General features: G+C 39.4%; 1 long non-coding RNA gene across 1 annotated transcript; it reads right to left on the reverse strand.

The window, feature by feature from the left end:
- Positions 1–579: 579 nt before the first annotated feature.
- Positions 580–22,870, reverse strand: LOC118011733. The gene is made up of 4 exons (XR_004679531.1): positions 22,805–22,870; positions 14,674–14,784; positions 12,948–13,720; positions 580–636 (listed from the first exon to the last, which is right to left on the reverse strand). It is a non-coding gene; the product is annotated as an uncharacterized LOC118011733 (long non-coding RNA).
- Positions 22,871–24,834: the final 1,964 nt, after the last annotated feature.

Genomic DNA, 24,834 nt, shown 5'->3' on the forward strand with positions numbered 1-24,834 from the left:
GGATGATTGTTAGGACCCAAGTCAATCAACTGTCTTGAAAAAGCAAAGGGAGATTTCACTCGGATGTGGAATTTAAGAAACAAAATTGATGAACATAGGGGAAAGGAAGGAAAAAATAAAATAAGATAAAAACAGAAGGGAAGCAAACCATAAGAGACTCTTAACTCTAGGGAACAAACTGAGGGTTGCAGGAGGGGAGGTGGGTGGGGGGATGGGGTAACTGGGTGATGGGCATTCAGGAGGGCACACGATGTAATGAGCACTGGGTGTTATATGCAACTTATGAATCACTAAATTCTACACCGAAATCAATACACTGTATGTTAACTAGTTTGAATTTAAGTAAAACGATAAAAAAGAAAAAGCAAAGGGAATGGATGTCCTTTCTGGAAGCCCAGAAGTAAACCACATGAGAGCCTTAGTGACATCTTCCCTTCAAAAGCAACTGTGGCTATGCAGGAACTAAGCAATTAAAGGTAGAAAGAACAGGACAGAAAGATATAGAGGCTAGTACCACCCTCTGGTATGTTTATCTGGTTTAGATTCTTATACCATGGCTGATGGAAGCCTGCATTACCTGGAGATATACAGCTCATCATCATGTACAGATGGCTTGTCATCTTGTCAAAGCAGACTCTGCTACAAGACAAAATTATGATAGGAAACAGGATTTATTAACCCAAAGTGGTGCTTGGAATATATAGAGAAATGGCTGACATGCCTTCGCAATCTTACAATATTTTGATATTTTCACTTACGCCATCTCAAAAGCTGCATATGTTGATAGTATCATCATTCTATAAATGAGAGTTCAAGGCTCTGAAAGTCAAAGGGGCTTGTCCACAAAAACAGAGATAGCAGTTGAGAGAGTCAGATCTGGAATCTGAGCTTTCTGACTTTAAATTCTATGTGTTTACAATTTCCCAAATATGTCTGTCCCCAAACTGAGATAACACAAACAGCACTGTTTCTGGAACCGTGGTTCTTCAGCTCTTCAATGCTCTGTCCTTACTTTGTCACCTCAGTGTCTTTGCTCCACAACATACAGGAGCATGTTGCTGTGCAACATACGAGCTGCCTTGATCAGAAAAAAAGGAGTATGTCTCTGAGAAGAGGGAATGCAAATTGTCCAAAGTAAAAAGAAATGAAGGGGTGTTGCAAGAGAGAGGAACACAGAAATGGATGGGGCAGTAGATGACCAGAGAACAAGATTGTGTTTGGGGTTCAGATGGGGAGCAAAGCCATCTCAGTACCTGCAGTGACGGAGGAAGGAAAATCCTGTGGTACACACCAGAGGTGATGTGGAAGATCAAAATACAGTGAGTATATAAAGGGTGAGTAACAGAAGGGTGGGTGTTGCATCACACCCCCGAGTTAGAATCCATCTCAACCATTCCCCAGTTGTGTGACAATCACTTACTTTCCCTGACTCTCAACTTCCTCATCTGTATAATGGAGGCAGTCACATCTGATTCACTTAAGACATGACTCCTGTGAGACTCATATATGAAATGATTTCATAAAGCACCATGTGTTTGGTAAATGTGAGCTGCCATTACTGATGGATATATATGACATTGGTTATAACCCTCACATTCTTTTGGATGAAAAACAATACATTTGTGTTACCAGTGGTCAGCCAGAATGTACTTTTCAGGGTCCATCTGTCAAACTTTAATAGGAGTTTATTAAGTAATCAGACACACAGATAATAAGTAAATAAAATTTGTTATCCAAATGTGGCACTCGTGAAGCAACCAAATCTTTAGTGGACATTATGCAGAGTATAAATCCTCATTCTAATCATTTTCTGTAAAGCTTATATCTGTTATTTTGTATTGTTCTCCATGTGTCCATTTCTACTTTGCTTTCTTAAACTTAAATCAGAATTATTAGAATTACATGCAAACATGGACTAAGTAGAATACTAGAATTCTAGAATACTTCTAGAATAACTAGAAGACATACAAATGGCTAACAAGTACATGAAAAAATGCTCAACATAACTAATCATTGGGATAATGCAAATCAAAACCACAATGAAGATATAATCAGACCTTCTAGAATGGCTGTTAGCAACAAGACAACGAATAACAAGTGTATTGAGGATGTGGAGAAAGGGAACTTTGTGCACTGTTGGCAGAAGTGTGAGTTGGTACAGCCATTATGGAAAATAGTATGGTGGTTCCTCAAAAAATTAAAGATAGAATTACCATAGCTATTACCAGTAATATCACTTCTGGCCACATATCCAAAGGAAATGAAAACAGGATATCAAAGAGATATCTACACTCTCATGTTCATTGCAGCATTATTTATAATAACCAAGATGTGAAAACACCTTAAATGTCCATCAACAAATTGGTGGATAAAGAAGATGTGATAGATTATAGATAGATAAATAGATAGATAGATAGATAGATAGATAGATGATAGATAGATAGATGATAGATGATGATAGATGATAGATAGATGATAGATATGTGTGTATATATACATATATGATGTATGCAATATATATGAGATATATGTGAAATGTGGACTATATAGAATATTATTCAGCCTTGAGAAAAAAGGGAATCCTGCTGTTGGTAATGACATGGATGGGTCCCAAAGGCATTACACTAAGTGAAATAAGTCGGAAAAAGACAAATCCTGCATGGTATCACTTACATGTAAAGTCTTAAAAAAAAAGAAAGTCAAACTCATAAAACAGAGAGTAGAAAAGTGGTTACCATGGGCTGGGGGTGGGTGGGGAATACGGAGAGGTTGGTAAATTGGTACAAATTTTAGCTGTAAGGTAACTAAGATCCGAGGCTCTAATGTATAATATGGTGACTGTAGTTGATAATACTGTATTGTGTAATTGATATTTGCTAAGAGAGCAGGACTTAAATGTCAATCTCTCTCTCTACACACACACACACACACACACACGGTGATGGATTTATTAATTAACTAGATAAGGGAAAGCCTTTCACTATATATACTTACATCAAATCATCACAACGTACACTTTAAATGTCTTAAAAGTTTATTTGCCAATAAAGTTGAAAAATAATTCCCTATTTAACCTGAAAATTAAAAAAAAAATAACTGTGAATTAATAGAAGTTGGGGAGCTTGCCTAGTCATGGGCAATTAGGCAAATAAGAACATTCAAATATAGCATCTAACTTAGATGTCGGGAGACTTTAAATGAAATATTTTATTCTGAGTTGTGTTCCTTTTTTAAAGATTTTTATTTATTTGAGAGAGAGAAAGAGAGAGGGGGGAGGAGCAGAGGGAGAGGGATAAGCAGACTCCACACTGAGCACAGAGCCTGATGTGGAGCTCAATCCCACGACCCCTAGATCATGACTTGAGCTGAAATCAACAATCAGACATTCAACCAACTGAGCCACCCAGGCTCTGAGTTCTGTTCTGAGTTGACGGATTAGCCACTAGTGATTCCCGAGGAGCACACTGTTGTGGCAAACATTCTTTCATTCACACAACAAACTGGCCTTTAAATGCACAACACTGAATACTTTCAGGTCTATGATAGACACTGATGATACAGAACTAAGAAAGACAAGGAACTCACAAGCTGAAGAACAAGAAATACTTTAACAGACAGGAATATCAAATGTAAAATGTCAAACCTTCAGAGCATTCCCCCTGAGTTAATCTAACACCACATTCCCATTTAACATATTAATCAGGGGCAGCAGCCATATTTAATTTATCTTCCTTCACCAACACTTTGCATGGGTTTACTGTAAGACTAAGCAGGGAGAGTTATTCTAACTGTAATTCACATAATGTTGCAATTTAACGACTTACTGATTCCGGCAAACCAGGTGTACTCATTTCAATGCTATTTCATGTGCATTCATAATCTAACAAACATTCCTTCACAGTTAACACTTTTTTCTGGATTTGTGGTTAAGGTGAAGGAGAAGTTTGTAATGCCAGCAACTTCACCAGAAGAACTTCCCCAGAGACCATCCCCTTTGGCTGATCTTGTTTTTACTTGTTGTAGTGGGTTGAATGGTGCCCACCCCTCCCCCAAAGCCAAAGAGATGCCCACATCCTAATTCTAGGAACCTGTGAATGTAATCTTATTTGGAAAAAAAGGTTTTTGCAGGTGTAATCGAGTTAAGGATCTTGAGATGAGGAGATCACTGGGGTTACCTGGGTAGTCTTAAAACAGATTACCAGTGCCCTTAAAAGAGAAAGGGAGAGATTTGAGTCAGACACAAAGGAGAAGACATAGAGAGAGGGAAGGAGGCAATGTGACCACAGACAGAGATCAGAGTGAGTCAGCTGCAAGTCAAGGAGTGCCAACAACCACCAAAAACTGGAAGAGGCAAAAGATGGATTCTCCCCTAGAGACTCCAGAGGGAGTGCGGCCCTGCCAACACTGTGAATGTGGACTTCTGGCCTCCAGAACTGTGAGAACAAATTCTTTCATTCTCAGCCACCCAGTTTGTGGTCATCTGGTAGGGCAGCCACAAGAAACTAATATACTTGGTTTTGTTCTCTGGTTTCACCTCGTGATGACGCCAATACATTTCTGTCCTTGCAGAGCAATGACTCTCTCAGGTCCATGTGTTGCGTCTTAGTCTGCTTGGGCTGCCATAACAGAACACCGTAGACCGGGGGGCTTAAACAATAGACATTTGTTTTTCACAGTTTGGGAGGCTGGGAAGTCTAAGATCTAAGTGCGGATCAATTAGGCTCCCAGTGAGGGTCCTCCTCCTGGCTCGGGGACAGCCACCTTGTCAGTATCCTCACACAGCAGAGAGCAGAAGCTGTTTCCTCTTTCTCTTTTTATAAAGACACTTGTATCATAGAGACCACTCTCCTGACCTCATCAAAACCTAATTACCCTTCAATGGCCATATCAACACCACCATTACACTGGGGGTTAGGGCTTCAACATATGCAACTGGGGTGGGGTGGGGGCACAAACGTGCAGTCTATAACTAGTCCTCTATTCTAGCTCAACATATATGTTAACTACATTCACCAAGGCCTTTCATTCTTAGAATGTTCCAAATTGGCATTGTTTCGTTCATTAGGAAATGTGTATTTAGCTTATAGGAACCTTGCAAAATGCTTAGGAGATAGCCATGCTGGGGAAAGAAATCCCTGCTTTTTGCTGATTTGGAGGCTACTCTAGTAATTCCTATTTGGCACCCACATCCATGTAGACAATTATGAGCAATCATTGTATGTTTTCACTTGAATGGATCTATGCCATAGTTTTTGTTTGTTTCTTTTAATCAAGGGGTGTATATGGTAGAAGCCTCCATAGAAATATTAGGTGTTCAGTTCATTATCAACAGACTGAATGGCATGATATAATAAATGAATGAATATTTAGGCAAGTAGTACCTAGTCCACGGAGAGCATACTTTTTCAACACTTCCCTATGAAAGGCAACTTTGCTGAGATGCTAAGAGCATGATCTCCAAAGCCCAAGTAAGCAGAATTGAAGCCCTACTCCACCACCCACCATGTAATCTTGCCTGAGTTACTTAAACTCTCTTTGCCTCAGTTTCCCCTTCAAGAAAGTGGGAAGGAGGATTAAATGTGTTATCTTATGTGAAGAGCTTAGAAAAGTATCTGGCATAAAGAAATACTACATATCAGAATTGGTTGCTACTATCATTATGGACACCTTATTTCACACAATCTGTGATTTTAGAAGACTCTTTCTATGGGCTCAGTATAGTAGATGTGGACTCATATGGTGTAGCAGCCCCCAAGAATGGAAACACTTCATTTTGCCATCAGTAACTACTAAGAGTTCTCACTCTTACCCTCTGATCTCCTTGGCTCTCACACTACTTTGAGAAGTTGAAGATTCTTTGAGAAGAAAGATCACCTCTTCTTCATTTGCATTTCTCTTTCAAGTATAGGACCCTGTCCCCAGTTGCTTTTTAACGATAGATATCAGGGGCACCTGGGTGGCTCAGTTGGTTAAGCATCTGCCTTTGGCTCAGGTCATGATTCCAGAGTCCCTGGATCCAGCCCTGTATCAGGGTCCCTGCTCAGTGGGGAGTCTGCCTCTCCCTCTCCCTCTGCTCCTCCCCCAACGTGTGCTCGCTCGCTCAATCTCTCTCTCTCTCTCACTTACTCTCTCTCTCTCAAATAAATAAATAAAATCTTTTTACAAAATAAAGATAGATATCAAAATAAATGGATTGATTAGATTCATTCTTCTTAGAAGATGTTTTTAGGCATTGTTCAGAGAACTTGTTGGAGTGTCCTTGGCTTTTTAAAAAGAGTAACCAGGGTGGTGAGTAGTAATGATGACTGCTTTTGACAGGCACATTCTTTGTCTGTGCACCAAAAATGTGACTTGGGGCTAGTGTAGAAGTACTTTGAAGTGAGACAGAATAGCTTGGAAGCTATGATTAAAGAGGACTTGTTTACAAAATAAACTCCAAGATTATAGGAAAACTTCCTCAGTGACTTTTTTAGGTCTTTGATTCAATGAACCAGATCCTGCTTTTCTCCCATGGGGTGAAGCTGACCTAGACCACAATAGAGAAAGTCTCGCAGATAATCTTGCCAACTCCACGCCAGAGACAATTAGTGGGAAACAAACTGTAGCCTTTAAAGAGCAGGTGGAGGAATGATAAACTAAAACAACATCAGTCTCTGGCCCTATCTCCTTTCTCACTGACCATTCACAATTTTTGCAAACATCGAATTAAAGAGAAGACTGTTTGTTTTTCATCCCGGAGCTATAAATATGACACTATCAATCATAGAGATTGTTGGGGCAGGTGATGAAACAGAAATTTCTAACCAAAGGGACGGTCTTTGAGTGTCATATAATTTTAAGACTTCTTCTCTCTCACTTTTGTTATTTTTGTGTTTGTTTTTAACATCTGATTTTTTTTTTCAAAGATGGTACTCATCACTGAACCATGCTGTCCATTCTGGAGGATCCGTAATCCCCAAAGGCTGGTCTGAGGTAACATCCAAGGCTGTTTTGGTTAGACTTATGTTTCCAGCCACTAGCCCCCAGCAGGAAATATTTATAAGCATTTGACAAATAGTTGTTGAATAAATGAAATAAAAGCATTTAGGGTTTTGTCCTCAATTGTGACCTATTTTTTTTAATTGTTTTCTTTTCATCTGCCAGATATAATGACATTTGGATAAAGCTGTGAACAGACATACTTTAGAGTCAGCACATGTAAAATCCTTTCTGAAGCCTCTTACACTAGATTCCTTCATCGGAAATCTTGTCAATCAACAGAAAGATTTCTCTGAATACTCTGTGCACTGCTGTCTATATACACTCCACGTATTTTCTATTGTATTATTTTCTTATCTTCATCCCACTTGTTATTATTGAATTTACACGTTTATTGCCTGTTTTCATCTCTAGAGTACAAAACACAAGGTCTGAATGGGCAGGGCCCTGGCCTCCCTCATTCACAGCTCTACCCCTGATACCTAGTATAGCACCAAGACCAAGACCATAGCTTAATAAATATTTGCTTAAAATGAATTTTTAAATTAAAAAATAACATAAGTGTTTATAGTCAAGAGAATTCAGAACTCATATTTTAAAAATTTTGGACAAGTTTTTGAAAAGCGTTTTTAGTCATCTTATATCCACATGATATCAATCATGATGTTTAAGGAATAGGGTTGGGGTGCCTGGGTGGCTCTGTCAGTTAAGCATCTGACTCTTGATTTCGGCTCAGGTCATGATCTCCAGGTCATGAGACTGAGCCCAGTGTCAGGCTCTGCGCTGGGTATGGAGCCTGCTTAACATTCTCTCTCTCCCTCTGCCACACCCCACCTGTTCACACTCTCTCTCTCCCTCTAAATTAACATTAATTAATTAATATAAGATATAGGGTTATTACAGAACATGAAAGAAATATTCTGATTTCATTGCAACTGACTTATTTGATTTTGAACTTAGGTTTGCTTCAATTAATAAAACTTTGCTCTGGGGGTGCATAGGTGGCTCAGTTGTTAAGCATCTGCCTTCAGCTCAGGTCATGATCCCAGGGTCCTGGGATCGAGCCCTGCATTGGCTCCCTGCTCAACGGGGAGTCTGATTCTCCCTCTCCTTCTGCCTGCCACTCCCCCTGCCTGTGCTCTCTCTCTTGCTCTCTCTCACTTTCTCAAATTAATAAATAAAATCTTTAAAAAAATAAAACTTTGCTCTGTTACATGCAATATGTTCATATTGTTACCTAAATTAGTACCATATGAATTTACATTCACATTAGTTCCATACGAATACAAATATTTGGGACAAACTGCCAGTCACATTTGCCTTAATACTTATTCTCACAAAATTCCTCTAATAGGTGTTATTAGAAGTTTTGGTGTGGTGAAAATGAACTGAGAAAGATAAATTGCTAGAAGTTACACATAAAATCAGGAAGGGAGATAGGATCACATCCATGTGCTTTTGAATTTTTTGGAAGTTTTGTGCATTTTGGTGTATTAATAGAGACTATTATCCTTAACTATTATTTATTATTTAAATGTAATAATGCTTATATAAATGAAGGCTTTCCTAAGCCATCCAGATTAAGCATTTTGTGATTTTAAATTTTTCTGGAATTGAACTGAAAATGTATGATTTTTCAATAATCTTGGGGCAAAATGGTAGCAAAATTCATAGCAAGAAGTGAGTTAAAGTCTTCTTAGTATAAACCAAGGGGTAGTAGTAACAAAACTTTCTCTTCTTGCCATACAGTTCCACTTTTCTTTTTCCTGCCAAAAAGTTTCCTTTTCCCAAGTTACCACCCCATTAGCCACACTCCTTCATGGTATCCTCTTCGGTAAGTGAGTAAGTTATAGTCACACTTAATATAATGTAAATTTTATTACACATTTTAATTGGAGATCGTAAAAGTCAGTATTATCCAAAGAACACTCTGTAGTAATAAAAATGTTTTAGTTCAAATTCTTTTTTGCCCAGTGTGGTAGTCAATACCCATGTGTGGCTGTTGAACACTTGAAATGTGGCTGGTTTTATTTCCTTTTATTGGTTTATATTTAAATAGACACATGTGGGTAGTGGTGGCCATATTGGACAGCACAGTTATAGATTATGCATTCAAAAGACTCTTCCTGCTTTCCTTTCTCAAACACACAGAAGGGTATGTTTCAGAAGGGCCAAATACAGTGGCTGTTCTCAGTATTTTTGTAGTTCATCTGGCTTAAGGAATGAATGATCTACCACCAAGTTACAAACCAAACAATATTTCCCACCTAAGGTTGTCTAAGCTCTTCTCTTTATTTTTCACTCTAAAGTTCTGGCTGAGTTTAGAACCCAGAGGGTCAAAGGAAGGCTGGTTTCTCAGGATTCCTAGCTGGGAGTGGAAATGATGGTGTGAATGCCAAACAGCTCATGAAGTAGCCAGTGCTTATGAGATCCGCAGCCAAGTTTACCAGATGAGAAAGGAAAGAGGGGCAAAAAGAATCAGACAGAATAATGCTAATAAATGTTTTGTTTAGCCAGCTCTATTTTTTTTTCTATATTGATCTGAGGTTCAAACTGGGTAGGAATCTCACTGTATAGCAAATAGATATTTTTGGAGTTTGGGTGTGGGAAATATACATGCATAAAAAATAAGATGAGAAATTCAAAGATTTTCAAAGATCTGGAAATTTTTTTTTCCTTCCAGAAGACATAACTGTTATTTTAGTTTCCTGTAAGTCATAAGGCTTGGAATATAACACATGACATTCCACATAATTTTTAAATTGCTTATTTTCTTAAGTATCATTACCTACTTATTGTGCCCCTGAAACAAAAACAGAAATTAAAGTTGTGGATTTCCCATAACTGTAAAAACCACATATTTCTAAAAAGATTTAACTGCCCCAAGGGGTATGAAATACCTACCCTTTTGGACCATTAGCATTTATTAATCCCTAAACAGGTATACAGCTGTGAGGCAAGCTTAACAGATTTGTTGTGCAACAAAGAAACATACTTTTGAAGGTTCCTGGAGGGGAGGCAGGTGGGGGGGAAGGGATAATTAGGTGACGGGCATTAAAGAGCGCACTTGATGTAATGAGCACTGGGTGTTATATGCACATCATGAATCACTAAATTCTACCTCTGAAACTAATAATAATAAAAAAGAAACTTATTTTGTAAGAAAGAAACATCTTCTGAAGCCACTTTCACTTTTTTCTGATGAACACCTTTTTTCTTCAAGCATATTTTTGGAGTGTGGAACTCCACGTAATGGAAATGGAGCTTTCTACTACCATGTAATATAACAAATCCATAGGGGGAAAGAGAGTGAGATCAGAACCACAGAAACCAGCTTCCTCTGCTCTATCACCCTCCAAAGGAAACAGGTTATATATAATGCATGTAATGGAGTCTTACGGGCCAGAGACAAATAGCACGTGCTATTCGATTTTCACTCAAAAAGTTATATTAGAAATGCCACAAAATAAGCCAACTTTTAAAATGCCTAAAACAGAAACCCAGAAAAGATAAGCATCTTCAAATAGAGATGTATTAATAGAGCTCTCTAGTAGATACATTAATGAAATGTTCATTGAAAGGAGTTATAAAGAAGTCCCTCAAAAGTCAGTGACCACCTAATTTATCATCCAAACGGAGACACACTGGAGAGCAGAAGTGGTATTGATAATGAAGTTATTGATAAAGTGCTATTGATAATGAAGTTACAACTTCCAGACCAGCCAAGACAGGTGGCTGTCTGTGTGTGAGTCTTTCTTTCTTAGTTCATTACTCACCCCTCCGGATACCCCTCCGCTACTCAAATACCACTCATATTTTAAGACACTGCTTCATTACCCTGTCTCGATAATACTTTCAGGACCTCTCCAGCCCCCTTCTATTTCCCTATCCCTCCACATCTGCAGTACTTGTAATCTGTGCCACACATTTACCTTACATTTATCATCCGCTAATATTTCGCATGTGTTAGTTCTATTTCTAAATTACATTGTAAGTTCCTGAAACCAAGGATTTTATCCTATTTTTTTCAATCTCCCCAAAGCCCAGAACTAGCCCCTGGAAACCATTGCTCAAAAAAGCCCTGTAGCATGGAGCTCACTGCTGGTTTCCTATACTTTCAAAGCCAAATTCGGGGCTTTCCTCTACCACGCAGTCTTCCCAAATTAAAGCAGAGGTAATGTGCACCCTTCCTCTGACTGCAGATATTATTGACCACAATACTCAGCCTCATAGCAGTGCTTTATTTTATCAGCACAGATCACTCTGTGTAACTTACTATCTTCCCAGCTAGATCAAAGGCTATTGAGGCTGGGCATTGTCTCATTCTTCTTTGTATTTCCAGTGTCCTTCACTGTCCTTACATGCAGTAGTGCTAGTAAAATGTCTAGCACTGCCTCCCCTACCGGTATCAGAGTGGCTTACCACTTTCCACCATCATGATGAAGCAGTCCTAGCAAGGCCCGATTAAGTAAAAATGGCCCAGGTGTCAGAGAAATGACCTCTTTTTGAATTGTCCATCTAGGTCCCGCAGGGGGAGAAGCTCTAGACTGAGGCACGCTGGGACAGGCATAAAGTAGAGCGGAAAGGGACAAAAAGAAGCTGGAAGTTGTTCTAGCTAAAGGTACAGCTCCTTTTTAATCCCCTGATCTTGCTTCAGCAGAAGGCTACTGGAAATCCATATAGTTTTCTATTGTTGTCTAGTCCCCTCCTGAAGAGGGGATCTAGGTGATCCAGCATAAGTCAAACACGGGCAAGTACAGTACAAGGTGGCCCTATAGGGTGAACTAGGTGAGACTCCTCCCGGAGGGACCAAGAGGCAGACAACTGAGTATAGACTCAACTATAGGAGAGAAGGTAGTCCATGCAAGTTGCTGGCTCTGGTTTCTCAAGAAAGGAGATAGGGAGGAGCTTGGCTGGGAGTCAGGGAAGTAATCAAGCAAAGTTAGGTTTCAGGGTGGGCAGTGGAATATGTGTGTGGGCATCGTAAGGAACAAAGATCAAGGCAGAATCCCCGACCTCTGAAACGACACTGTGAGAGAGGGGAGAAAGTAAGCAAGGTGCCATCGGCATCACGGGACAGACCTGGTCACCCTCCATCAGATCATGAGGAGGATTGATCATCTATATGAGTCTAGGCTTTCACAGCTAGAGCTGCTGGGGCTTTTCTGAACCTGTAGTGATGGATGTGGAAACCAGATGGACCTGGACACAGAGATGGAACCCGTCACCACCCCTGCCCCTGCTAAGAGACACTAAGACAAAATGAAACAGGAATGGAGAAGGCCACACATAGAAGGTGAGCAGAGAGTAGCCTTTCCCTGCATGCATTCTTTAGGACGCCGATCTAAGAAAGGATGAAATGGTAACGCAAGTCCCAGAACAGCTCGGTGAAACAAAATTAGCAAGATTCTTTACCTAATCCTGGCATGTACAGTGTCAATCTCCAAACATGACTCTTTTCTTTTTTTTAAGATTTTATTTATTTATTCAAGAGAAAGAGAGAATGAGAGAGAGAGAGAGGCAGAGGGAGAAGCAGCCTCCCCGTGGAGCAGGGAGGGCAATGTTGGACTAGATCCCAGGACCCTGGGATCATGACCTGAGCTAAAGGCAGATGCTTAAACGACTGAGCCACCCAGGCGTCCCAGACACAACTCTCTTATGCAGGGATGCTCTCAGAAGATGTTGATCCCCTAGAGCCTGTGCAGAAGGGCTCAGGCACAGTGGTACTGTAGGAATGACAGAAGACAGCGTGGGGACACACGCAGCAGGCTTCTCGTCCCCAGACACCGCCTCCGCAGCTGACTTGGTGAAATCTTAGGCAATACTATATGCAAACACTAATGGTTTATTTGCCTTAGACTCAACTTAAGGGACAGATAATGAAGGCTTGGAAAAGAATAAAATGTGAAACATCTGCCAGGAGTTACACAATTAATTAATTAATTTTCCCATTCATTTTGGTAGCTTACAGTTCTTCCTTTATTCCTCAGCATCTCTAGGGAACACAGTCTAAGATTGAAGCTCCATCCAGAAAAAAGGAGAAAAAAGTCAAATAGTGCCAGTGATGACCTAAGTTCTATCAATTTTTTTCTGTTAGTTACATTCTAGGGGGCTGTTTCACGTGGGTTCCCTCCAGTGTTATTCTGTGATTCCTTCTTAACGTACGTTGTTCTTTCGTAAGTTGTAGGACAGGGATTGTAACAGCACAAAGAGGCAGCAGGCAGGCCGCACGGATGTGGCTTTGCACACAGCTCTATCCCTTATGACTTTGGGACCTCGTGCTGGTGCACTGAGCACAGTTTTGTGCTGTCCAGATGGAACCCCCAGGAGTGATGCATGACTGATGTGGGCTCCTGGAGGCTGTCCGATGAGGGCATCCCTTTCCAGCAGAGGGCGATGTCTCGGCCCTGTGTGATGCCCGGTTACTGAAGTCCTTCCCATCTGGACTAGTCAAAGGGCAGATACAAAGCCTAGATCCATCTCAGATGGAGACAGCTCTAAAGGTCCAGCCCTGCCCAGAGTTCCCTGTGACATCAGCAGAGGATAATGGTAGAACTGTTTGCATCACAGATTAACATCCCCCCCATACCTGCCATCCTCACTCTCCCCTGTCCTCAGGTGTTACTGCTGAAAAAACTCTCCAATATACTTTCTGCAACCAACCTCTGTCTCAGAGTCTGTTTCTGGGAGAACTGTCCACAAGAGCCGGTTCATCATCTTCTCTGGGCCTCAGGTCCCTCATCTGTAATAGAAGAAGGGTATTAATAGCTCAATTGCATGAGTCATTACTAGGTGTCAGGCTCTTTTCTAAGCATTTTTCAGGGATTAATTTAATTCCTAAAAATCTTCGGTTGCACTATTATCCTCTCCCTTTACACAGGAGAGGAACCTGAGGCACATAAATTATCTAATTTGAAAAATGTCACAAACCTAGTAAGTAGGAGTCCTGAGGTTAGTCAGTATGTCTCCAAAAATTATACTCTTAACTCATGCTTCATTATGTTTCCCCACAGAACAATGGTTAAAATTAAATGAGATTACATAGCATATATCTACCACAGTACTGGGACACAGTAGTTAATCAACAAATGTTTATTTTCTCTGGTCTGCATATACATCTATGTGTCACAGGTGTGGTGAGGATGGCAGGAGACCATGGATGATGTGATGTGTGTGGGAAGTGTGCCACTTGCTGACTACCAAGTGACCAGCATTGATTTTTCGAGGGGGGTGCAAGGTCCAGTGGTAGGAACCAATGCTCAAGAGTCAGATTACCTACTTTGGAGCCTGGATTGATTTTTCGAGGGGGGTGCAAGGTCCAGTGGTAGGAACCAACGCTCAAGAGTCAGATTACCTACTTTGGAGCCTGGATTCTCTGCCTGCTACTCTAATCTTCTGACCTTCAGTTTCTCATCTATCAAAAAGGAAATAATAATATTACTTATCTTCTAAGGTTGTTGTGAAGATCAAATTAATTAATGTAAAATATTTAGCATATTGTCTGTCATAGTAAAAACTGAATAAATGTTAGTTATTATAACTGTTGTTATAACTAACATTACTTATTATAGAGATTATTTTTTTTTCAGTTAGGATTAGGCTTGTGTTCATACAACTTTAAAAAATGAAATGACTGTCTTAAATAAGAGGAACTTTATTTCCCTCTCTTCTAAAAGAAATCCAGAGGTGAATTACCTGACGTTAGTGTAGCCTGAATATCTTCCAACACCATGAACAACCAACTTGTTTTTGCTTCATGGTCCAAAATGCCTGTCAGAGCTCCCGCTATCACACTTGCATTCCAAACTATAGGACAGAAAAAGGAGCAAAGAAGGGGATTGTTCCTCCGTTTGAAAAATGCCCCCAAAATATCACCCCTCTATCTTATGGCTGTAAATTGGTCACATGCCACATCTAGCATGTATGGAATGCTGAGCTATGTGGATTTTCATTTCAGGCAATGATGGTTCAACCAATGTCAGGACTCTGTTACGGAGGAAGTAAAATAGGCCTAGATGCTAGAAGGCACGGAACAGTTTCCATCACGGGATGAGCCTTCTGGGCACCCGTTTAACGATAAGTTCCGACACTTTTCTGGTTGTAGTTACAGGAAAAGACAAATTGTTACTTTAGGTATCGTAAATATCCAATGTCAGTTAACTTAAAGGTGTAGAGTTTTAATTCTAACCCATTTTAACCCATTTTTCTGAATACTTCTATTTCTGACAATTCTTTTTTTTTTTTTTTTTAAGATTTTATTTATTTGCGAGAGAGAGAATGAGAGACAGAGAGCATGAGAGGGAGGAGGGTCAGAGGGAGAAGCAGACTCCCTGCTGAGCAGGAAGCCCGATGCGGGACTCGATCCCAGGACTCCAGGATCATGACCTGAGCCGAAGGCAGTCACTTAACCAACTGAGCCACCCAGGCGCCCCTATTTCTGACAATTCTAATTTGCACAGCAAAACCTGCAGGAAGAAATACCTTATAAGATCATGAAGTAGAAAACAATAACCCATGCTAATTCTTGCAAGTGTTTCATAAATAAAACATGAAGCAAAAGGAAGTTAAATATTGATTAAAGAAATCTAAAGCTTAGGAGGTTTAAGTTTGTTATATACATTGTCGTGAATTTCAACGGAAGCCGACCGTTTGGGAGATAGATAAATAGGACCTTTGAGTATCAGGACTAGCTCTTATGGCATCCAGTAGTAGGAGACCAAGGGATGAGGGATTGTCAGCAACATTTTCATTACATCCAATGAATAAGAAATAGTGACCTTGAAATCATTTAGGAAATTTACAATTAAAAAAAAAAAATCCTTACTATACTTATGCAATTTACTCTCTTTCTCCTAAACACATATTTCAGAACACAAAGATTTTAACCCAGAAAAAAACAATGTGCAAAGGCCCTCAAATCAAACTCTGGACTTATAATAGGAAGAAATCACCACATGAAAAGAAACATGTCACTGTCATGGGAGGAATTGAACAGTTTCTCCCATTCTAAGAATGTGTTAGAGAGAAACCACCCACAGTTTTCCATCGTTTTTTTAACCTGACTTCACCATGAAGCCAGCCAGTCAAAATATAAAATTACGGGAACGTGATTTTCAGCTACACCACAAACCTGGAGAAATCCATGTTATTCTAAAAGTATTATCTCATTATAGGCAAGGATTAGCTCACAGGAAACAGACACATTATCTGATCTATTGTTGAAAAGACTCTCATATTGACAGGATGCCGTTTACTAACTTCGCATTCAGGGAAGGATCCAAATGCCTTCTGGGTCACTCTGTTGGAATCCAAAGAAAATAGTTTTAGCAGAGAAATCACCCTGAACCACAGTTGCAGACTTTTCAAATTAAAACAAATAAAAACTGGGAAGAAGAAAGATGAGCGTTTGATGTACGGAGGCGCTGTAGGCCTTCACTCTATGGTAAAATGAAAATGACAAGAGCTGATCATCTGAACTCTGGGTTTAGAGACCAAACGATTAGACCTAGTGCTGTGTCCCTGATTCCTTCACGTACTTTTGCAATTGGATTGGAAAGAGTGGTTGGCGGTGAGTCTACAGCCCTTACCTTGGGTCATAAGGCAATCAGCTGAAGAAAAGGCAACTTGTTTTTCTGACATTGTAATGGATGGATAGCTTTTACTTGTTTTCACTTCAGTTAAAACTTAATGTGTAGGAAAAGCAGAATAATATTCTAGTAACTCTTCCAACTAAAAAAAAAAAAAGTTTTAAAAAATTCTAAACCCAAAAGATGCCAAGATGCAAATATTCCCTTTTTTTCTTCTCTCCCTGCTCTGTCTCTCTCTCTCTCTCACACACATAGCACAGACTGAAGTAAAAGGGAATAAAGACCAGTTTTTGGAATATTGGAATATAGAAAGAAAACTCCAGGTTGAAATTCAAGCACTCACTATCGTTACCTAAGCTCCCTGCCTGTTAACTTCTTCAGTGGATAAATGAGCATAATCACACCTATTTCAACGACCTTGGAAAATAAAGAACATGAGTTTTGCGGTCAGAAAGGCTCCACTGAACCCTGGTGTTGGCGTCTCTTGGCCTCATTCTCACATTTACTTCCTGGGATAGTGATGAGACAAGCTTCTAACAAGAGGTCTGGCACACAAACGCTACCCTTCCCCTCCGCTTGTCTATTGTTGCGACGTTGACATTTCTAATGCCACATCTATATTAACAGCCTCCTTGAAAGGATATTTTATTTATTTATTTATTTGTTTGTTTGTTTGTTTGTTTGTTTGTTTGTTTATTTGAGAGAGAGAGAGAGGGGGCATGAGCAGGGAGGAGGAGCAGGCTCCCCACTGAGCAGGGAGCCCTCCACCGGGCTCGATCCCAGGATACTGAGATTGTGACCTGAGCTGAAGGCAGATGCTTAACCCACTGAACCACCCAGGCACCCCTGAAAAGGTATTCTTACTGAAATCCAGCATTAGCAGACTTAAATGCTGAGCACCCCACAAGCCTCATGACGTTTTCTCAATCTGTTCAGTTATAGAGCTCTCCACCCATGTGCCTCTGCCAAAGCTCCTGATCCCCTGCCCTCGTTTGCCTTCTCCCAGCCTGGGATTTCAGGCTAAACACCCAGGCACTCTGTTATGGGTAGTGGTCCCACATTTCTGCTCAGGGATGGCAAGCTCTTTCAAAGGAAGGATTTGTATTGAAGCTGGAGTTGTCACTTAGCTGTACAAAACACTTCTTTGTTCTGCACTGTCCCGTGCCTTGCACCTAGCACTCCTGGTGCCTGTTTATTAAATGCTGGGAGCTGCACTCACCCAAAATCTAGGGACCACAGAAAGTGCTCACTCACCCCCATTCCCAAAAGGAGCATGGAGTAAACTCCACTCCAAGTTAAGATTGTGGCTCAAACTCTTAGCCCTTGAGAAACAGTGTTATTTTGGAATCTACTCTACAAAAAACAACCCTGGGGCCCATGATCAGCAGAAGTTAAGCTTGCCAAATTATTTTAAGCAACCTCTTCTCCAGTTAGTCCTCAATACTGCCCTCTAAGTTAATAAAAATATTCTGTAAGTACTGTCAGAACACATATAAATCATGCAGACATTTTTTTTCTGTATTAGTTATACATTTGTTGTCTTACTTAGTAAATCATTTTCTACATTGTGTTGAAAGGTAAAGTGAGGGACATTACAATTTTCAAGAGTTTCTTTGAGTATGCATCAATTTGAACAGGGCAACACCAAACGAAAGGTGGTTAAAAGTGATCCACCAAGAGGAGCTTTGGAAAGGTTTTCATAGAGAAGACATGAAAGCAAAACAGGAAATCATTTGATTGACTAAAGCTTAAACAGTTGCCTTATTTGGGAAAAACTGGTTGCCTTATTTGGGTGGTTGTGATTAGTGGTTCTTAGGTTTCCTTTTCTCAGAGTCAAGTGTGTTGAGTCTGGCCTCAGTTTTGGTCTGCCTGTGTTGGCTCCCAAAGGATTTAGAGCCCCTCAGTCTAATGGCCTTGTTTAATTACTTCAACAATCGTTATCTTAAAAAAAATATATATATATCTATTTTCTTCTATCACTTAAAAATTCTGCTTTTCATACTTAAGCCTTTAATTAACGCTTCTTGAATTTACATGTCCGTGTGGGGTGTGAATCACATTTTGTTTCCAACGGAAACATTGTTGATGGGCGCTACACACTGAAGGTTTGTGTTCCCACAAAATTCATGAGTCAAAACCTATTTTCCAGGATGATGGCATTTAGAGGTGGAACATTTGGCTGGTGATTAGGTGAAGGTGGAGCCCTCAGGAATGACATTAGTGCCTCATAAAAGAGGCCTATATGAGGAGGACACAGCCAGAAGACAGGCTTCTACGAACGAGAAAGGGGACCCTCCTCAGACATCGAATCTGCTGATGTCTTGATCTTGGATTTCCCAGCTTCCAGCGCTGTCCGAAATAAATCTATGTTGTTTAAAAACCACCCAGTCTGGGGCGCCCTGGTAGACTCTGACTCTGGATATCAGTTCAGGTCATGATCTCAGGGGTGTGAGACTGAGTCCTGTGTCAGGCTTCACACTCAGCAGGGAGTCTGCTTGTCTCCCTCTCCCTCTGCTCACGCACTCTCTCTCATATAAATAAATAAAATCTTAAAAAACACCCAGCCTGTGGTATTTTTGTTTATGTAGGCTAAAAGAATGGGTTCTTTAAGGTTTTCTATATAATTTTTTAGTTACTTATAGTAAAATATTTTTCTTTCATACTTCTTCGTATCATCTAAGGTTTCAAGTTTATTGTACAAGTCCATAGTATTCTGTATCTATATATCATTATTCCCACTTATTTCTGTGCCTTCTTTATGGTACTGAACCAATATGGGCAAAGGACTGCCTATTTGATTAATCTCTAATATCTATTGGGTTTCTTTGTTTAATATTCCATTGTTGATGTATTTTTTCCCATTCTTTCTTTTCTCTCACTTTCTTTGGGTTTAGCCTGTGTTCTTTTTCTATCTTCTTAAAGGTAATTTTCAATCTTTTTTTCAATCATATAGATTTAATTGGTATTATTTCCCTGTAAGCACTGCTCTCTGCTCTGTCCTACCTTCTGAAAAAGTAGTTCAATGTCACTCAGCTCTTATTACTTTATAATTATTATGATTTCTGATTCACATTAATTATTTTAGATTGCTTAAAAGGTTTTTTTAAATTTCAGAATGTATTTTGGGGTTATTTTCTTACTGATGTCTAATGTTGTTACTTTTTTTTTTTTAAGATTTTATTTATTTGACAGAGAGAGACACAGTGAGAGAGGGAACACAAGCAGGGGGGAGTGGGAGAGGGAGAAGCAGGCTTCCTGCGGAGCAGTGAGCCCGATGCGGGGCTCGATCCCAGGACCATGGGATCATGACCTGAGCCGAAGGCAGACGCTTAACGACTGAGCCACCCAGGCACCCCAAATGTTGTTACATTTTTTTTACAGAGGTTGTGGTCATCATATTTAGTACTTCTTTTGAGGTATAGAATAATATAATTAATTTTTAGAAATGTGCCATGTTTCTTTGAAAATAATATGTATTACCTAATTTTACTGAATTTTCTGAGTTTATTGTGTGTGTGTGTGTGTGTGTGTACTAGGTCCAGCTTACTAAGCTTTTTGTTCAAATTTTTTTTTATCTTCCTTAATTCTTTGTCTAATAGGTCTGTCAGTTTCTGAAATAAATATTTTTAAATCCTCTAATATTGTCTAATACAATTATGAATTTGCCAATTTCATCTTCCAGTTAATTATTGTTTTATATACTTTTCTCTCTATTTTTGGAAGAATAGAGTTTAGGATTGCTATAATTTCCTAATAAATTGTTCCTTTTATTTTATATATTGAACTTCTTTGTCCCCTTAGGGTTTTTGGCCTTGAAGGATGCTCTTTTTTTTTTTTTTTTTAAGATTTTATTTGTTTATTTGAGAGAGAGAGAGAGAGCCCAAGTTGAGGGGGCAGAGAGAAGGGGACAAGCAGATTCCCTGCTGAGTGGGGAGTCAATGTGGGGCTTGATCCCAGGACCCCGAGACCATGACCTGAGCTGAAGGCAGACGCTTAACTGACTGGGCCCAGGCACCCCGAAAGATATTCTTTCTGATAGCAACATCGCCGTGGCAATTTGCTTTCGGTTAGGATATGCATGGTGTAGTTTGCCTTTTCCTACTGTTTTTGCTTTTAATTTTATAATTGAATTACTTTCTGGTTCCACCTAAGGTGATGAAAATTATTGTCCATCTAGTTGTCAGTTTTTTACATCTAAGTCAGTCTATTTCTTTGGTAATTTTAAGGATGATTTTCCTTTGGATTTAGGGTTTTTCTGTGACACTATGCCATGGCCTTATTTTACTATACTCAAGACTTGCTATACTTCTGCATTCTAAGTAAACAAGTCTTTCATTGATTATAAACATTCTTGTTCCATATATTTCTAAATTTAGCTTTCCCTTCATGTTTTCTCTTCCTGTGGAAAAAATTAAAGTCTTTTTAATTGTCTTTTTCTCTGTCGTCCTTCCCATTTCAAGGTCACAGATACATCAGCCAAGTCTTGATCTGTCAAACTTGTTCTCTGAAATTTTGATTTAATTACTTTCTTTTTCATTTGCTTAAGGTCTATTTGGCTCTTTTTTCTTTTCTTTTTTTTTTTTAAGATTTCATTTTTAAGTAATCTCTACACCCAACGTGGGGCTCGAAGTCACAACACCAAGATCAGGACCCACATGCTCTTCTGACTGAGCCAGCAAGGTGCCCCATTTTGTTCAAATTTTAATGTTTTCTATTTCTTATTTACATCTTTAATAACTGTAAACACTTTATAAATCTTTCATGTGATTTTATTATCTTTACACTTTGTAGTCCTTCTATATGTTTTGTCTGCTAGCTTTTGTTCATGGTGGATAATTGCCTCATCTTTTGTGTTAGTGAAATTATTTTAGGAGTAACTGATTTATCCATGGCAGTCCCACACAATCAGGATTGTGCAATTATCTCTAACAAATGGTATTTTGTTTGTTTCTGAGGAATATCCATGGATTTCAGCAATCCAAAACATACTTGACAATTCCTAAGGCCCTTAATGTAAATTTTATCTCCATGGCAACTCATGGTGCAGGCTTAGCTGCTCAGTAGGAACCATCCTTCTGAGATTCTATTTCAAGAAGAGCTCCCAGTTCTAGTTCCTCACCTTCCTCAAGCTCAAGATTATATCTCTTCTCCTTTCATATGGGTTAAAATTTCAGGTCCCAGCAGTAAGAGACTCTAACATTTCAATCCCTGGATATATCACCTCAGTATCTACCAACTCATGAAATTATACTATCTTCTCCATTCATGTGCATCTGGAGTCACCAAAGCCGTTTTTCTTGTCTTTTTTCCAATATTTTCATGTGCTTTTTAGTAGAATTAGAGGCTTGCCTTTTCCAATACCCGCATTTTGTCCAAACTGGGTCTCTTAATTTAATCTTTATAGTACAATCCTTTATTTCTGTCTACTATGCACAGCACACTCAATAACAGATGAATGCTGTCCTCATAATCTGCGGGAGGAAAGAGATAGATGTCCCCTGAATTGTGATACATTGGTGAAGCTTTGTGGAAAGGACCAAGACAGCACAAAGAAGTCATTAGTTGGCCTTGAGAGGGTGAGCGAGAGCTTCACCACAGAGACAGATTTGAGATGACCTCTTCTCGGTGACAGGGAGCCCCAAGGGTAGAAAAAAACAAGAGGAGAACATTCTCTAAGGGAGTTGAATTTGTAGCCACAAGATGCAGTGTCAGCCTAGAAGTGAGAGTTGAAGCCATAGGAAAAAAGACCAAATTATGGAACAAAAGTAAGACTTGAAAATGGTGATTACCCTCAATCAAGAAACTGGAGTGAAAGGCAGAACTCTGCAAAGATTTCAAGTGGTAGGAGAAAAAGCAATGGCATGGGATGTGGGAGAAGCAAAGTTGAAAAAATACTATCAAAGAACCTCATGTTCTGTGGTTGAACAAAACCTCTCTTAAAAACGAAGCATTTTTTAATGAAAGTAAAAATAGAAAATATCTTTGTGGGCCCTAACCATGAAATGAACTTTCCTTTAAGCAAAAACCACTTTTCATCTTCTATTCTCAATTATGTTTTGTGTGACCCTCTTGTAACACTAGTTGTGATTAACTAAGTTAATGCTTCTTGAGATCTTGTGGCTAAAGAATAAAACAAATCATAACTAAAACATGAAGACTATTTATTGCAAGTTCCATTACTGGATGAAGACTTCTATAATGTGTCTTTTATTGGTTTGTTTTTTTAGAAATGTACTTACCTTTATTTCATGGCACACAAATCCCTTCATGTCATTCCATGATCATCCAAAATGTCACTGTGGGTAGTTGACCCTAGAAGGAAGAAACTAAACATTTATTTACTGAGTCAAGAAAATGTCTACTGGGGAGGGTATGTGCTATGGTGAGCGCTGTGAATTGTGCAAGACTGTTGAATCACAGATCTGTACCTCTGAAACAAATAATACATTATATGTTTAAAAAAAGAAGAAGAAGAAGAAGATAGCAGGAGGGGAAGAATGAAGGGGGGGAAATCGGAGGGAGAGATGAACCATGAGAGACTGTGGACTCTGAAAAACAAACTGAGGGTTCTAGATGGGAGGGGGATGGGAGGATGGGTTAGCCTGGTGATGGGTATTAAGGAGGGCACATTCTGCATGGAGCACTGGGTGTTATACGCAAACAATGAATCATGGAACACGACATCAAAAACTAATGATGTAATGTATGGTGATTAACATAACATAATTAAAAAAAAGAAAGAAAATGTCTACCCAGTCCCTGAAAAATCCTAATGCATAATTTTCTATCTTATCTTTAGAATTCCATAGGCTTCTATGATAATATATTCTCCTTGATTCCCTGAAGGTTTACTATTTGTCCAAAAGTTCCTCATTCTAATTCCCAAAAGGGAATTTTGCTTTTTAACTGTCTGCACTATACCAAAAATTAATTCAAGGAATTGACCACTGTGCCCTCAAGAATTGAGTAATAAACCCTCTTGTATCCATTAAGGCTCTCTGAGAGTAAGAGTTCCCCCAAAGCACCAAAGGGCAATTATTGTAAATCTGCCTAGACAGAGCTTTCAGCATAGAGAAAATGTAATTCTCAAAGCTTGCTCAGAAAAGAAAAATAGCCTTACTGAGAAGAATAGCCTTTCTGAGAGTTGTGGTCTAATGAAGAGCACCCACGTCTTAGTACCTTTCATCTCATAACTGAGCACAGTGTTTGAAGCAAGATTTTCCCAGAAAATGTTTAGTTTATGGTCCCCATACAGCAGTGCTTAACACACAGAAGGTATTAAAGAAATATTTATTGTCTGGATTAAACCATGAATAATTGAGTGTTTTAAAAACCATCGGGGCTCCTGGGTGGCTCAGTTGGTTAAGCGACTGCCTTCGGCTCAGGTCATGATCCTGGAGTCCCTGGATCGAGTCCCGCATCGGGCTCCCTGCTGGGCGGGGAGTCTGCTTCTTCCTCTGACCCTCCCGACCCTCCCCCCTCTCATGTGCTCTCTCTCTCAGTCTCTCTCTCTCAAATAAATAAATAAAATCTTTAAAAAAAACAAAACAACAACAACAAAAAAAAAACATCTAGTTCAATGGTTAATAACTAGATTTAAAGACAAAGATATGGAGGTCCAGAGACTTTTAGTGGTAGCATTAAGACCACTGTATCAGGCTTATCTTTATCCCACACTGTTACTTTTTTTTTTTTTTAAGATTTGTTTATTTATTTGAGAGAGAGAGAGCATGAAAGGGGGGGAGAACAGAGGGACAGAATCTCAGGCAGACTCCCCACTGAGGGCAGAGCCCAATGCAGGTCTTAATCTTAAGACCCTGAGATCATGACCTGAGCCAAAACCAAGAGTCAGACGCTTATTGAACTGAACTACCCAGGGGCCCCTTAAAGAAATCTTGTGTGGCTATCTTCATTCCTAGGGCAGGTACATTTTCTTGCCATTCATTAGCCATTGCATATAGAATCTTCCTGCTGAACTAGTTGACTCTTAAAGTTTAAGTAGTTCATTCAGGTATCAATGGTAATTTTGTACTAACCAGTGGTTCTAAATTCTTCTGTCTCCCATGCCCCTGAAGGTCATAATACTCTTGCATTCCTCTCTGCAGTAACTCTTGAACAGGGACTGTCAGCCTAAAATAATCTTGGAGTGAAGAGGAAGAGGATGAAATGCCATTTGAAAGAATCTCATAGTTGATTCTAATGCCCATTAAAATTTTACTTGGATTATTGTTCTGAATTAAGAATTAGCACATGCTCTTAAAATTTACAG

The sequence above is a fragment of the Mirounga leonina genome, unplaced genomic scaffold (genome assembly GCF_011800145.1).
Source record: "Mirounga leonina isolate KUSES-001 unplaced genomic scaffold, KU_Mleo_1.0 Mir_151, whole genome shotgun sequence".
In the NCBI taxonomy this organism is placed as follows: Eukaryota; Metazoa; Chordata; class Mammalia; order Carnivora; family Phocidae; genus Mirounga; species Mirounga leonina.